Source organism: Amblyomma mixtum, chromosome 1 (genome assembly GCF_055824585.1).
Source record: "Amblyomma mixtum isolate Tamu chromosome 1, ASM5582458v1, whole genome shotgun sequence".
Classification (NCBI taxonomy): Eukaryota; Metazoa; Arthropoda; class Arachnida; order Ixodida; family Ixodidae; genus Amblyomma; species Amblyomma mixtum.
Genome location: NC_143012.1, coordinates 253,925,029 through 253,939,139, shown reverse-complemented (window position 1 = coordinate 253,939,139; position 14,111 = coordinate 253,925,029).

Here is a 14,111-nt window from a genome sequence, read left to right as displayed (position 1 = left end):
AGTTGCACTCTGGGGGATTGAATCAGTTTCTCGCGCCATTCTTTCCTATTTTTTTTTGTCGTTTGTTATTTCGCCCAAATTATGGTGAACGCATAAATTCAGCGATCCTAGTAACGAAATTGCAGAGTTGCCGTTCGTCTCGAAGGGGATTACGAAAAACTGGATATTGCGATTAAAGCAAAGCGCCTCACGAAGCTGCACGTGCCGGCCGACGAAACGAGAGAGCTGCTTTCTTCGAGAGAAAAAAAAGGCAGGCCAAAGACGGCGAGTACGTGTTCGCCCTGTGCGTGAAAAACGAGCTCGCGCACCTATTCGGAAGCCTACTGAGCCTCCCGATCCGCGGGAGATCCATATCAACGAAGAAGTGAGCGGCCTACTTCCATTGCGAGGCAAGGTGCATTTGTCTTCTGGGGAGCCCGTTCCAATAAAGTCAGACGTAACGCTCAGTTCTCCGGCACCAAAGCGAATGAGATTGTTCGTTATCATTCGTCTTCCAGCTGCATTTAAGTATTCTGTCTCTCTTTTGTAATAGAGTTTTAATGCGCAGTTTATTTACGGGAAATGTAAAAGGGAAAAGGGGAGAATCGCCATTTGCCTAAATGCTAGAAAACAGTATTCAAGCATTAAAACGCGCAGGAAGATAAGCCGCTTGACGCTGCTTCGCAAGTATATTTCCGGGAAACTCAACGTAACTATACCTCCTTGTGTGAAGCATACTGGCACCAGAAGAATGCGACATACTAATAAACATTCTTCAACTCCAATATATGTGACGAATAACATGGACAGGTACTGTTTTTTTTAAGCACAGCAGAAGGGAATTCTCTCCTTGACAACGTCGTTGATTCTGATGGTTTTACAAATCAGCTGGAACATGCTTTGATAAGATTACAGCATTTCCTAAGCTCTTTTATCTCTGCTGTGCAGTCATAAGTATAATGTGTCGTATATTCTTAAACGTACTCCCTCAGCATTTAGTTCAAAGCCTCCTTGGGTCAAAACTTTGGCCCCCATTATGTATAAATAAAGAAATAATAATAATGCATCCTAGGACAACTTTAAAGTATAAAATTCTCAAGTGCCCTTAGATTATAAGGCAGAACTTACAGAGGTAATACCACTCTGCAACTGATCGCAAAAGCCACGGTGAAATTGACTTCAAAGACGCAGTTGGAATGCTGCCAGCTGCTTTCTAGGTGCACCAGCCACCTTTTAACTCCACCTCCAGCCTGGAGAAGCGCCACTCACCTACGCCTATTTTGTCCCCCCCCCCCCCCCTCCCCCCCCCTGGAAAATTGCTGTGGGGCGTGCTAAGCTTCGGCTCAGAGTAAAAGCATCACACTAAGCATCCAGTGCACATCCAAATGCTATCACAGCTTTGTAGCATCAAGTTTCATGATCGTCGGGAAATATTTTAAATCTCTAGTCTTGTCAATAGAGGCATACCACGGAGTTTAAAAATGCCGGTAGACATTTGATCAGTTTTTGAGGTTATCGTCAAGTCACTGCAGTTGTAAACACAGAGTGTAAGTATAAACTGAATGTGGAAACGACGTGATGAGGTCAGGAATGTGGTGAACTGACAAATATTCTAAAATATTCTCGAGAGAGGGTGGTTTAGAAGCACTGATGCTTAAGAAAGAACCAAAGGAGAGGAAAGGGGGAGGGGGGGGGAAGGAGTAACCGCGAGTTCAAACAAACGACAGAGAAACGCAAAACAAGAAGAGAATGAGGAATGCTGTTTTCTACTCCCCATCACATCGCGAGAAAGCCATTCCTCAGAAGCTCCCACTCCATCTCCTCAGTGTATGAGTTTTTGAGCGGGAGCGGGGCACCAATGTGAAAATCCCTGACAGCCGGTACGCGCTGGTGAAGCGTTTCGAGATTCCCGATAGGATTTTGGCTTCAGTTTTTATACACTGCTAAAATTTGTTCCTGCCATTCAGTGCATAGATTTCTTCGGCCGGTTGAGAGTCTCCGCGTGGAATTTTCTTTTTTTACTTGCGTTGGCGGTCTGATTTTCTCCTCCCTACTTTTGCATTCAGCATGCGCTTCCTCGCATCTTATTTCGGCGCTCGATTTTTTCTGTCCTAGGACATTCTTGTATGGATATGCCAAGAAAAGAGCCGGTGTACTCTATTCTGCCTCTTTTGGCTCCTTTTTTTCGAGCGTCTCTTGTCGCACACTAAGAGATTCCTGAACACTTCAGTAGAGGTGGCGAAATTCACGAAATGCTGTCTTCTGCCTTGCGGGAAGACGGCCTGTCAGCAACCATTCCTGCTATCAGTTCGGCGCTGTCCTCAATAAAAACGAAGCTGCGTACCTATACGCCATTTTAAAATTTGCTTCCATCGCTGCCAAGGCTGTGAGCACGAAAAGGCAACGTTTTCGCGCTGTGGAGGGCAGTTCCTGTAAAATGTGTAAATCACTGAAATGCGACTATACTAATCTATTTTTTACTGTCGGTAATTTGTAGTGTAATGTGTTCTTTTCTGTTATAGGAAGTTGGTAATGGAGTGAATTACAGTGGAACGATAATCTCCAGCATAGGTAATTATTGTTTTAGAAACTATTTTAATCTAAAGAGACATCTGCTTTTCGCGCCTTCAAAGTTTTGGTGCAGTGTATATTGTGGCCCCGGCGTCTCGAATGCCCCAACGACGCGCAAGAAGCCAGGGCAATGCCTGTTGTACGGTCACTACAGTAGAGCACGTTTTGCAGAAGTGCACCCCCCAAGGAGAAACACCTAGCGCTGTGCTTGAGGCGTCGAAGTGGCAGATGGCGCAGTTTTGGGGTTGAAGATGAGCCAGGAGTGCGCTCAGAGGCCCTCCCTTAATTATGTTCACCAAGAGCCCAGCGGTGCCCGGTTACGCAATTTGCAACGGGGCGCGAGGGTCAACGCGAAAATGCGCATGGGGCGAATACCCCAAGCAAAAGCCACCGCTTTCGACACCCATTATTGCCGAAGCAACAAATAAGCTTCAAACAATGCAGAAAGCTCCCGAAAGGAGAGCCCTGGGTTTCCCGATGATTCCTGTTTTGAGCACAGTGAAAGTAAAGGGCGTTTGGCTGTGCTTCTGTTTGCTTCATTTTGTTCAAGGAGAGGGCTGAGTCGGGCTGGTTGGTTCATGTTGAATGATACGACAAAACAGCGCTGACGGACGGGACGGAAGAAGATGAGACAGACACATGTGTTTGTCTCGTCTTCTTCTGTCCCGTCCGTCAGCGCTGTTTTGCCGTACCATTAATTTTGTTCGCATGGTCTTGTCCGTGTGATGGACCGAGCTATGAAGGAAAATGGGGGAGTAGTGGGCTGCTGGGATGAATCCCATGGAAAGGTTGGAGGAAGGACCAAAGAATGTGCGCATTGTGTTTTAAGAAGCATTTATTGTTTCTTTCCCTGTGTTTTATTCGAGAGAATGGTACTGAGACTCAAGTTGAAGAGCTTGGCGTTTTAATCTAGCGGAGCAATCATTTTTGATTTTCGTTAATTACAGTGTACGTACCGGGCCACTGCAAAGCGTGTCGCTCATTCTTCTGGTACGCCAACATGGAGCGTTTCGACGGAGGTGAAAAGCAAAAGCACGCGTGTGCTGTGCGATGTCAATGCACGTTAATCTCCAGGTTGTCAAAATTATTCCGGAGACCTCCACTGCGGCACCTACTTCTTCTTTTCTTCTTTCATTCCCTTCTTTACCCCTTCCCTTACGGCACGGTTCGGGTGCCCATTGAGATGTGAGACAATTACTGTGCCATTTATTTTCCTCAAAAACCAATTCTCCAATGCAGAAAGCTCTCAAGCATAAGGGCAGAGGACGATGATTTCTTCAGTATCAGTATCAATTCTTCAGTATCAAGCAAGTTTCTGGGTGCAGAAGCTTTTTTGTATAAGAAGTCGTGCCAAGCAGAAAGAATGACTTGTTTTGATCAAGGCTCTTCAGAAGAACGCCGTCTTTGAAAAATGGCTGCATTATACGAATACTTTCTGCGACTAATATAGATGATGCTTAAAATACAAGCCTATATTTTACAAGTTGTTGCGTTCCAGTCAAGAATTATCTTCGTTTTGTAGAGAACGCATACTTCAGTCTTCATGACTGACCGGCTTTAACAACAGCATTGCAGTTACAGAAAGCGGTAACTATATGAGCATGGAAAGAATTCTGTATTTCGGACCCAAGTTAAGGTTCACAAATGACGGGTTATATCATACTACGACGTAGAAAACTTTTTAACATAATGTTCGCAGTGTCTCAGGAGAAAGTACGTAAGGATTTTCTCTACCTGGACATCCAGCATATAAATAATCTACCGTATATCGCCACTCAGTAATGCACCCGCTTTGCGCGAACCTTCAACTCTATCCTGTTTTTCTGTCTGACGGCGACAAATAATTCAAACTTACGGCTTAAAATTAATGATCTCGAACCCGTACACTCCATCACAAATAAAAAACGACTATCCAGAGTTTCAAATCGAAAATGCATTTCCGCTGAAAGAACCGATGTTTTGTCACCCGCACGTGTCGCAAGCTTCTTTGCTGTCAATTCCCATGCTGGGTAGAGAGCGTGCTCACTGCGTCCTCTCGGAGCTTCCTTTTAGAGGACGCCGAACACTTTCCTAGCCTGATGGTTTCCAGCGCGTGCCATGCGTACCTAAAAAGTGATCCTCCCCTTCACTCAGTTTGTCGACCCTCTGCGCTTCCTACACTTCTGACATCCCTCAAGCGAATAACAACAGAACAGGAAAAATAAAATTGGACATCTTTATGCGAGCGCTTCTATACTGGAAGCGCAGAAGTTGACGGCGGCTTCCATAAGCCCTTTGGCGTATTCGCAGAACAACACTGCTGCTTTTATTTTGAGCAATGTGTTCCAGTAAGCTTCGACTGCAGCCGACAACGATGAGAAGTTTGGCGCCATGGGACGCCAAACAGTATTTTGTCCCACCATAGCGCGCGTATCATGGAGACCTGGAAGAAAAAAGAAAGCAAGATCCTAAAGGCTATGGAAATTCTCTGTCGCGCGCAAAGCTCTCAGGGCTTTCGTAGTTGACTGGCATTCGGAAGTAGATCATTCTACGCAGCGATCAGAGAACGTTATTTCCAACGTACTTGTCCGCGTCTTCGGAGTATTCGGAGTCCCTTGTGCATCAATCTCCCTGCCTTTCCTCTTCTACCTCCTCCTCCTCCTTATGCACCAAGATTTTGGTTGATGTTTCCTCGGCAGCTGCTTGTTTTGTAGCGTCCCCCCCCCCCCTTTTTCCCCATTTTTCTCTTCCCGCACTCTAACCGCGCTACCGTGACATTTAAGAACGCAAAACAAAGCTTCAGCCAGTTTTGCTGATAGCCTGCTAGGTTCGTCGATAACCAGCAGAAAAATAACGAACGGCTCCTTTATGATTCATATCGAGGGAACCGTTTTGAAAAACGACGAGGGAATGATATATAACGTTTAATCTTTTGTTTACGTTAGGCGCCTTATTTATTTTAGCGTATCATTTCTGAAGATCTCTATGAAGCACGTACTGCCGACGACCATGCGTTCAGAGGCTGTCAGTGAGAACGGACTAAAGTGCACGAAATTAATTTCATGTTGTCGCTCTTGTCTTGTGAGCATCGCGTAGTCCTCAACCCATGGGTCACAGAAGATTTCTCCCCTTTTCAAAAATTCAAAATATTAGTATTCAGGTGAAAAGCTGGGCGAGGTGATCTTCATTCATGGTACAAGGCAGTGCGAGAAGAGCAAGGCCCAAAGGAAGAGGCAAAGAAGAAGCAAGAAGGCCTGCGCTTTTCATGGTGTTATCCATTTGGTTATTTCTTTACGAGGTGGATATATATTTTGTGTTCTTTCCAATAAAATTTTAGTTCCAAAAAAGCGCTCGTGTCGTGCCTTGCCGCTTCCTTTGGTCCTTGTTCTTTTCGTGCTACTTTTCACAGTAAATTTCATTTCATTTATTGGTTTTGTTTGGCCAGTACAGAGACTGCAAACAAGGGAGAGCAAGCTAAAGGCGCCTAGTAGCGCCTGACAGAGGCATGCCCTCCCCATGTAAAAAAACAAAAACAAAGTGGCACTTGGCAATGGTACAAAGTTTCCATAAGTAACAGAAACTAGAAAAGCAGCGGATATATTGACAACGAAACAGAGATCAGGCATGCATAGAGCTAAGCACAACAAAACTAAGATCAAAACATAACAAAGACAAAACTGATTAGGTAAAAACACACCACAACTAGCTATAACAGAAATATTCATGAAAAGTTTTCCTGAATCTGACGTCGGACATATTTTGTAGTGACAATTCTGTTAAATATGGATAGGTGTTTAATGTATGAGGAATTATGTGAGTTAGTTTTTGGAACCCATAGTTTGTACGGGATTTTGATGCATGGTATTGAGCGTGCCTAAGACTGTATGCTGTTTGGGCAATTAAATATGTGCTCTCGAAAGTCTGCCAGTTTCCTTTCATAAGGTTTCTGATATAAACAGCAAGCTTCTTGTGGTAAGCGGCCGTGATGGTTAGCAGTCTATGGTTGAGGAAGGAAAGACCCGTGCTCTCACTGTAATGTAAATTATCAATCGCTCGTACAGCTCTTTTTTGTAAAGTAAGTACTTTCACAAGATTGGTTGAGGTAGTCGTTCCCCAGATCAACAAACAATATTGTACATGCGAAAAGACTAGAGAGAAATAAATTTGTAGTTTGAATTTTCGAGGCAGTATTGTGCGAAATTTATTTAGGATACCAACAGAGCGAGCCATTTTAGTGCAAACGTAGTTTACATGATCTGTCCAGAGTAAATGTTCTTCAAAAATGACTCCAAGGAACATTGTAGAGCTGACACGAGTTATAGGAGCTTGTTCGAAGTGAATTTGGAAGTTGTTCGGAACTTCCTTATTTTTGGCTCTAAAGAGTATGTACTTTGTTTTCCTGACATTAAGTTCTAACCTATTTGATTTTAACCAAACAGACAATTGGGATAACCAACTATTGGAGGCTGCTTGCAAAATATTACTATCTTGCCCTGAAAAAAATACGTTAGTATCGTCTGCATAGATTATAATGTTGTCTGCTGGACGAAGGTTGACGATATCATTAATATATAATAAGAACAACGTTGGTCCTAGAACGGAGCGCTGTGGCTCCGTTCTAGGACCAACCTTCAAACCAACACAATTTCTGTGCATTGAGGCTCTGTCCAATGAAGAGTAAATGTTCAGCCCATTTTCAGCCCAAGAAGCTTGTTGCACACAATTTTTGTCTTTCGTTGAGACGTCTTCAGGAAGTGCTTGTTACAGCAGAAACATTCGCTGTACCTCGATTTGATTTGGTCTATGGGGTTTTAACGTCCAAAAGCGACGCAGTCTATGGGGGGCGTCGTAGTGAATTGCTCTAGATAATTTTTAATTCCTGGGGTTCTTTAAAGTGCACTGACATTGCACAGTACACAAGCCTCTAGCATTACACTTCCATCGCAATGCGACCGTCGCGGCCGAGATCGAGCCCGCGTCTTTCGGATCAGTAGTCGAGCTCCATAACCACTGAGCCATTCGGGCGTGTAATTCACGCTACTAAGCTTCTCTTAATGCCAAAAATCTTTCTCTGCCGGAGCTTATAGTGTGTCCCACTGCCCCGTAGACAAGGGTCAGTTTCCTTTGCTTTTTTCTAGTCGGCGGTAAGGACCATATTCGCGCTTGCAAAATTTCTTACGATACTTAGTGCAGAGGGCAGCCTTGAACCTTGCGTCAAGAATAATATCGAAGCATGTGAGAACAAGCGACGTTACATTGTTATTTCTTCGCCACTGTTGTGGCGAAATACAAATTAAAAAAAGAAAAACAAAAGGTTTTTCTCTAGAATCAGCTTTACGCTGTAGTATTTTCGCGGTGCCAGTAATAGATGACAGCTTCGAAACTGATCAACCTTGCGAAAAAAGCCACTTTTCTAAATGAATTCAGGTCAGCAAAAACCAAGTTAAACATTTAAAGGCACGCGAACGGGCTGGGGGTTTTCATTATGCACAAAAACAAAGAAAAATCCAAGCCGGCGAGTTCGGGTAGGCTGTTGTCACTGGACGCGTCTTTTCCTTAAGCAAGATCGATGACACAGAGGCATCTGTCAGTGGCGTTGTCTTAGCGACTCCGCCCTCCACATTCGCCGAAGCCTCGATTCTTTTCGTAGTTTTATTTGCCCACGTCTCTCCTCCACGTTGGCAGGTCGATGCTAGAATATCCACACAAATAAAAGGGAAGAAAAAGAAGGAGAAAATTTAAACCAAAAAGCTCAAATAGAGTGAGTACTTTGTGCTCTAGTTGCCACTGGAGCACCCTTTGTCTTCTGTTTCAGTACACACCCGGGGCCCCCTACCCAACGAGAAGAACAGCGCCTCCATTGTGTTCTTGACCTTTGCCCTTTGTTCCTCCATGCTTGAGAGTTATTGTCCCTGCCACCGGCTTTCTCGTATTGTTTGTGCCAATACGCACTCCGTTCGGATCAATGTTGCCGTATTAATCCATGCACTGGCTTCAGCACCTACACCCCCTCCTCTTCCTGCCTCTGCCCCATCGACCCTGCCCAATCCGGTTCCTGTTCGTGCTCTCTCTATTTCTATTGCGCAGTGTTTGCGATAAAGGAAAAAATGTTATCCGAGGTAATTGCTTCGCTGTTCCTTGATAAGACGTAGCCATTGATTATCCTGCCGGTGAGTAAGTGTGGCCGGGGTGCTTAAGCGAACGACCTGCTTTCTTGTCCTTACTTCTCACTGCGTTCGCTCTGGCAGGGTTTGAAGATAGGGCAGTTTTCTCTCTCGATACTGCCTTTGCCTCACTGATATCACCTTATTTTGTCCAACCTGGCGCAGTGAGAGGAAAAGAGAAAGTTGTGGCGAAGGGAGGCAAGAATACCAGCCAAGTAAAGAGGTAGTTTAGGCGTCGAATTTGTAGCGGAAGTATTATAAAGCATATATAATATATTTTGGGGTCCTCAATCATTTTTGGCACGTTACACAGAGGAATTTCAGTGGTCTTGGAGATGAAACGCAAGATTTATGGTCCACACGGACGGGATAGAAACAGCTGCGAATTGCTTTCTCTTTATATGCCCAGTTGTGCCGATTAAGCTCTAAAAAGGCCTTTGCGAAGTAAGTCAGTTTGCAGCCTGCCCTCTAGTTCTGTTGCCACAAAGTTATTGAACTGATAGAGCAGACTCTAGGAAGACGCGTTTCGTTCTTCGGTAAACTTCCCAATTCCCGCAGTCACGAGTAACACAGGACACCCGGTACAAATGGAAGAACCTTTCGCAGCTTGTTTTTGCTCCCGCATTTTCAACGGTACCAATTTTATGTTCACTTCGGTCGCATAGCTTCCCCCGATGCCCTTGAACCGCGTGCACAGCGTCAAAGCCAAAATGTCCCCCTTCTCTGGAATCTTCGATATCTCCTCGACGACTGCTTTTTATTTTCTCCTAGTTTTCAATCCAATTTTCTCATGGCTTTTTTTTTAAGCTGATCTGTTATACTCAAGTTGCCTAGAAGTAATCGCTCATTTTGATGCACCGCTGTTTCATTGGGTCGTATTTAGTACCTTCCCCCTCTCCTCATGTCCATGCTCGTTATCTGCGAATTGCTCTTGGAGGAGATGCTCACCGGCCGCTGTAATACGCTGGAATTGGTGTGTCTCGTGGTTATTTTTCAAAAATACAAGTAGGGAAGTGTCGACGCTTGATAAAAAAGTTCCCGTGGCTTCCCCACAGTGTTCATGCCGCACTGGGTGTTTGTAGGTTCCTTTTTGATGGTCTGAATGAACCAAAAACATTTTGAGTCTAGAGTATAAGATGACCGACAAGATGGCGTATGCAACAGACCTTCGCTTTTTACGTGCTTCTGCCGTGCAGTAGAATGCACCCATTTTCTACACTGTAAGCGCATTTCGATTTTTCATGTGCATCGGCTTCTTCCCAGTACAAAACAACACACGAGCCTTTTTTTTAAACTTCAATATTGCCCAATATAGCAAGGAATGCCAAACACGATTATGTGTACTGCGTGCCGAAAATGCACAGGTTTCGGCGTGTGGACTGGGAGTAGATAGTTTATTAAGCAATTTTTCTTTTTTTTTAGCGGAACCTAAATGCAAGGACCAAGGCCGCTGCAACTTAAAATTGAATCCTGAACAAAGGATTCCACCCGTTGTGACCGGCTACAAGCTAACCCTACGCCGATAATAAAAGTTCTGTCCTCCTCCTTGGTCAGAATTGAGTTGCGTGAACTATACTTCGGGGGCAGAAAATGTTCACGAATTTGTGGTATACCTTTGAGGCTACTAGTGTTCCGGTTAGTCCCGAGAAACCAAATGACACCGCTTACTTACTAATGTACCACAATAAATACGCGGACAGAAAACGCATAGCTCCGCACACAGGCATGCGACTTGCATAAGCAACCTACTGCCCATACGTGAGCTCTGCGTGTCTGGCTATTTATATATGAGAACTACGCCTTGTCGAGCGGCGCAAAGGAAGTAGGCAGACACGAAGATTCCCATTGGTGCATGGCAGTGGGCGTAAGCCAAGTGCTCCACATTGTGTTCGCCAAGTTCACCAATGGAATGGAAAACCATACGGGGAGCCCATACAATTCCAAGTGCCCCGGGCTACTGACCCAGCTGGCTGAGCAAAAAGACAGTCGGAACAGGTGCTGTAAGAATCAGAAAGCAACAAAAAAAAGGGAAGGACGCGCTAGATATTTCTACGATGCCTATAGCTGTACGTATCGTGCTGTGATTGGAGGCAGCACGACATGTACAGTGTGTCAAGCGGTGCTTTTCGAGTAGTGTTTTTTTGAGCGTACTCAACAGAGATTCTCTTGGGTTGATGAGTGTTCCTTATTGATTTTGCTAGTTTAGCGCCATTGAACTCTTCTGGATAAGTAAAAGTTGGATAAGTATATTCAACTTTTTTAACGTATATTATTGGTGTGTTCTGGAGAAATCATATTGTTCTATTTTACGAATATTATCCTCTGATTTTAATGCAGAAACGAGCATACAAGACAATGGCGTGAAAGTTTTTAACGCTTACAGCGCACGTTAGAATGGCTGCGCTGTAAACTCTGCCGCTTACTCACTTTCGCTGTCTTTATTGCGGCTCTCATCACGACTCTTACTGCCATTATATTCACCATTATCGCGACCTTCGATCGTTTTTCCAATATGACAAAGCATTTAAAATTCCCGTGTGGGTAGGCGTTTACTGTTATCGTTCCCGCCGGCTATCTGGCATAATTATTTATGCCTTAGATTTGCAGGAATATTTTTTTTCATTCCGGTTTTTCAGAATCTAAGATGACGAGCAAGTGGCTGACTTTGCTGAGCAGCGAAGACACATCTTGACTGATTTTTATATCTGTAATTATTACTAGAATACGACACTTCACCGTCCGGGTGAACTGTAAATCTGCCTTTCATAAGCACCGGGAAAGGCTTGCTCCATTCGTTACGTGCTCCTCGGCTGTCTTAACCTTCATATTCATTTTTTATAGAAGTACTTGTATTTGGGCGTGTTGGTTCATAACTTTTTATAGCTGTTGGCTATAGAGCAAAAGAAAATAAACATTAGGACTATGTCCGTCTCTTTTATTGCGCCCCTGTGTCCTCCTGAAAAGATATTCATTTTTTATTTCGAGAACTTGCCATATAGCATAAGTTGGAACTTCCACTTCTCTTGTGACTGCATACGCTGTTCTAGCAATATACGAAACTGAATGCGGGAACTCGTCCGGCTGCTGAACAGAGGTTCACGTATGTAGTTCCTGAAAGCGCCGGTCACATACCACTACACATTGAAACCTGAATGGTAGCTAATCCAGGCTGAGAAAAGAAACTGTGCTTAAGTTATGAAACTGTTTAGGCAAGCTTGGTCCTTGCGGCTCAGCCGGACTGGATGCTGCGGCACTGAAGTAGCTGGAGGTAACGACGCGACCGGACCGCCCGGATTATTGAGTGGTTTCATGCTTCCTGACCTCCTGTTACTGTCGTCATGATTGACATCAAGGACAATCGAAATAGCAACGAAATAACTCATTGCAAAATACGGCTTCCTGGCGAATGGATGTAATTTCATGGTTTTGCATACTTGCGGTGAAAGCCAATCACCGAAACAAACAAGCAGAAGGGAATGTTTCTATTTTTTTAAAGTGTGCCGTTGATAAATTCTGAATTAATAGTTGAAGTATGTTATCGCTGAAAGATAATTGATTAGGAAGCTTGGAAAGCTGAAGAAAAAGCCTTTACAGGCCGCAGGTGGGATCCATACCCCTACTTACGAATGTCGCGTCCGGTGCTCTACCAACATAGCGACGGCGACGGCTGTTGAATAATCTACTTTCCGCGGTAATTATGTTTACGTGTAACCTAATTCAGAGAATGTTCACTAGCGCAACCGTAGTCCGTAGTGGCGGACGCAGTGCGTCGCACATTAACGCGAACGTCACGTGTGACGTGATCGAAAGAGGAGGGCTGAAGCTGCGTGAGAACCCTCTTATGCTGCCTATGGCCTCAAGACTGCCAGAATCCAGACCATCGTTAAGTATGCAGCAGACCAGGGAAGGGAAATGACGGGCTCGTTATGACACGCATACGAGGAAAGCCAACAGTCACAGAAGGCAAGGAGCAAAAGGGAATGATTCTCTTTCTTTTTTGAAATGCGGTGTTGATCGTTGATAAGTTAATAGTGTAGCTATATTATCAAAAAAAAAATAATTGATAAGAAAGCAGAAAAAATGAGCCACATGCCGCCGGTTGTATCCTAACCGACGCTAACACGAAGGTTACACAATAACGTATATACCCCAGAGAGCAGAAGATTGCGCAGTCGGTGCCTCAGCTCAGTTGGAAGAGCGCCGCACACAATATTCGGAGGAAGTGGGTTCGGATTCCACCGGCGATATGTGGTTATTTTTGCTGCTGCTCACTTATCAGTTTACCTTTCAGTGCTAACAGAGTTACACTGCGAATTTGCCATGATCAACACCACGGATAAAATAAACAGAGAAACATTCCCTTGCGCTTCTTGCTTCGGTGCCTGTTGGCTTTTTTCGTATGTATGTCATAACGAGCCCCTCATTTCTCTTTCTTTGTCTACATGGCTTCACAGTGTCACAGAGATGTAAGAGCAATATGTGCGCATCCCGTGGAACTTTAATTTCTTGCGCCCACTATTTGTTATGTTGTCAAGACTGGAATATCTCGAAAGCTCTGATTCTTGAGCTGTCTTGGCTCGAAAAGAGGGATCCACATCAATGGCATTCTTTTCGACCAGCATGACATAGCAGAGATTATCTTGGACGGGACGCCCAGAGTCGAATCCTGAATGCCTACGCCGATTGAAAATAAGAAAGTGTTTAGGACTTCTATACGTGTACATAACGTTTGAAAAGTCCTCATGAGCCTTTACCGCCGCGATGACTTAGCGGTCTTAGCAACTACCTTGCAGACGTAGGTTCGGGGCTCGATCCTCATATGTTGTCGCTGGGTACCCGCCGGTTTACTAAATGATGCAAGCCATACTCTTCTCGAAAATGACCCTTTGACCACGCATTGTGTAAACCAAGAACGGAGGGCCCTTGATTCCGTTAGCCGAGCTGCACTTCCTTTCTTTCTCTTTCTTTTTTTCGGCAGTAATAAACGTTTTTATAGAAGGGAGAATTGGATTTAAAAATCTTCCCTCCAGTCGACCCAAACTCGGGACATTCATGCCGAAAAGGTCGGGTTGCAACCCAATCACCTGCGATCCGCGCGCTAAAATCGGTGTCGACAACACGCGTAAACATACGAAGTTTGCCGCTGACGGCAACACCTGTTCTATTTTTCTTTTTTTTTTTGTCTTTCCTAGCTTATAAAAGTTCTCTTTTCGATGAAATTGCTCTTTCTGCGATTAAAAGCGGGCACTGTATTGTTAAAGGCCATCGTGAATTTGCATGAAGTGTACATGTATGGTTCTGGGTTGTTTATTGAAACAAAGCCAAAATTTCACTTTTAAGACTAAGAATTTTAACACTTTGAGTCAATAACCTTGTTGAAATGTATGTATTTCGAAAGAACCGGTGTCCCCAGCTTTT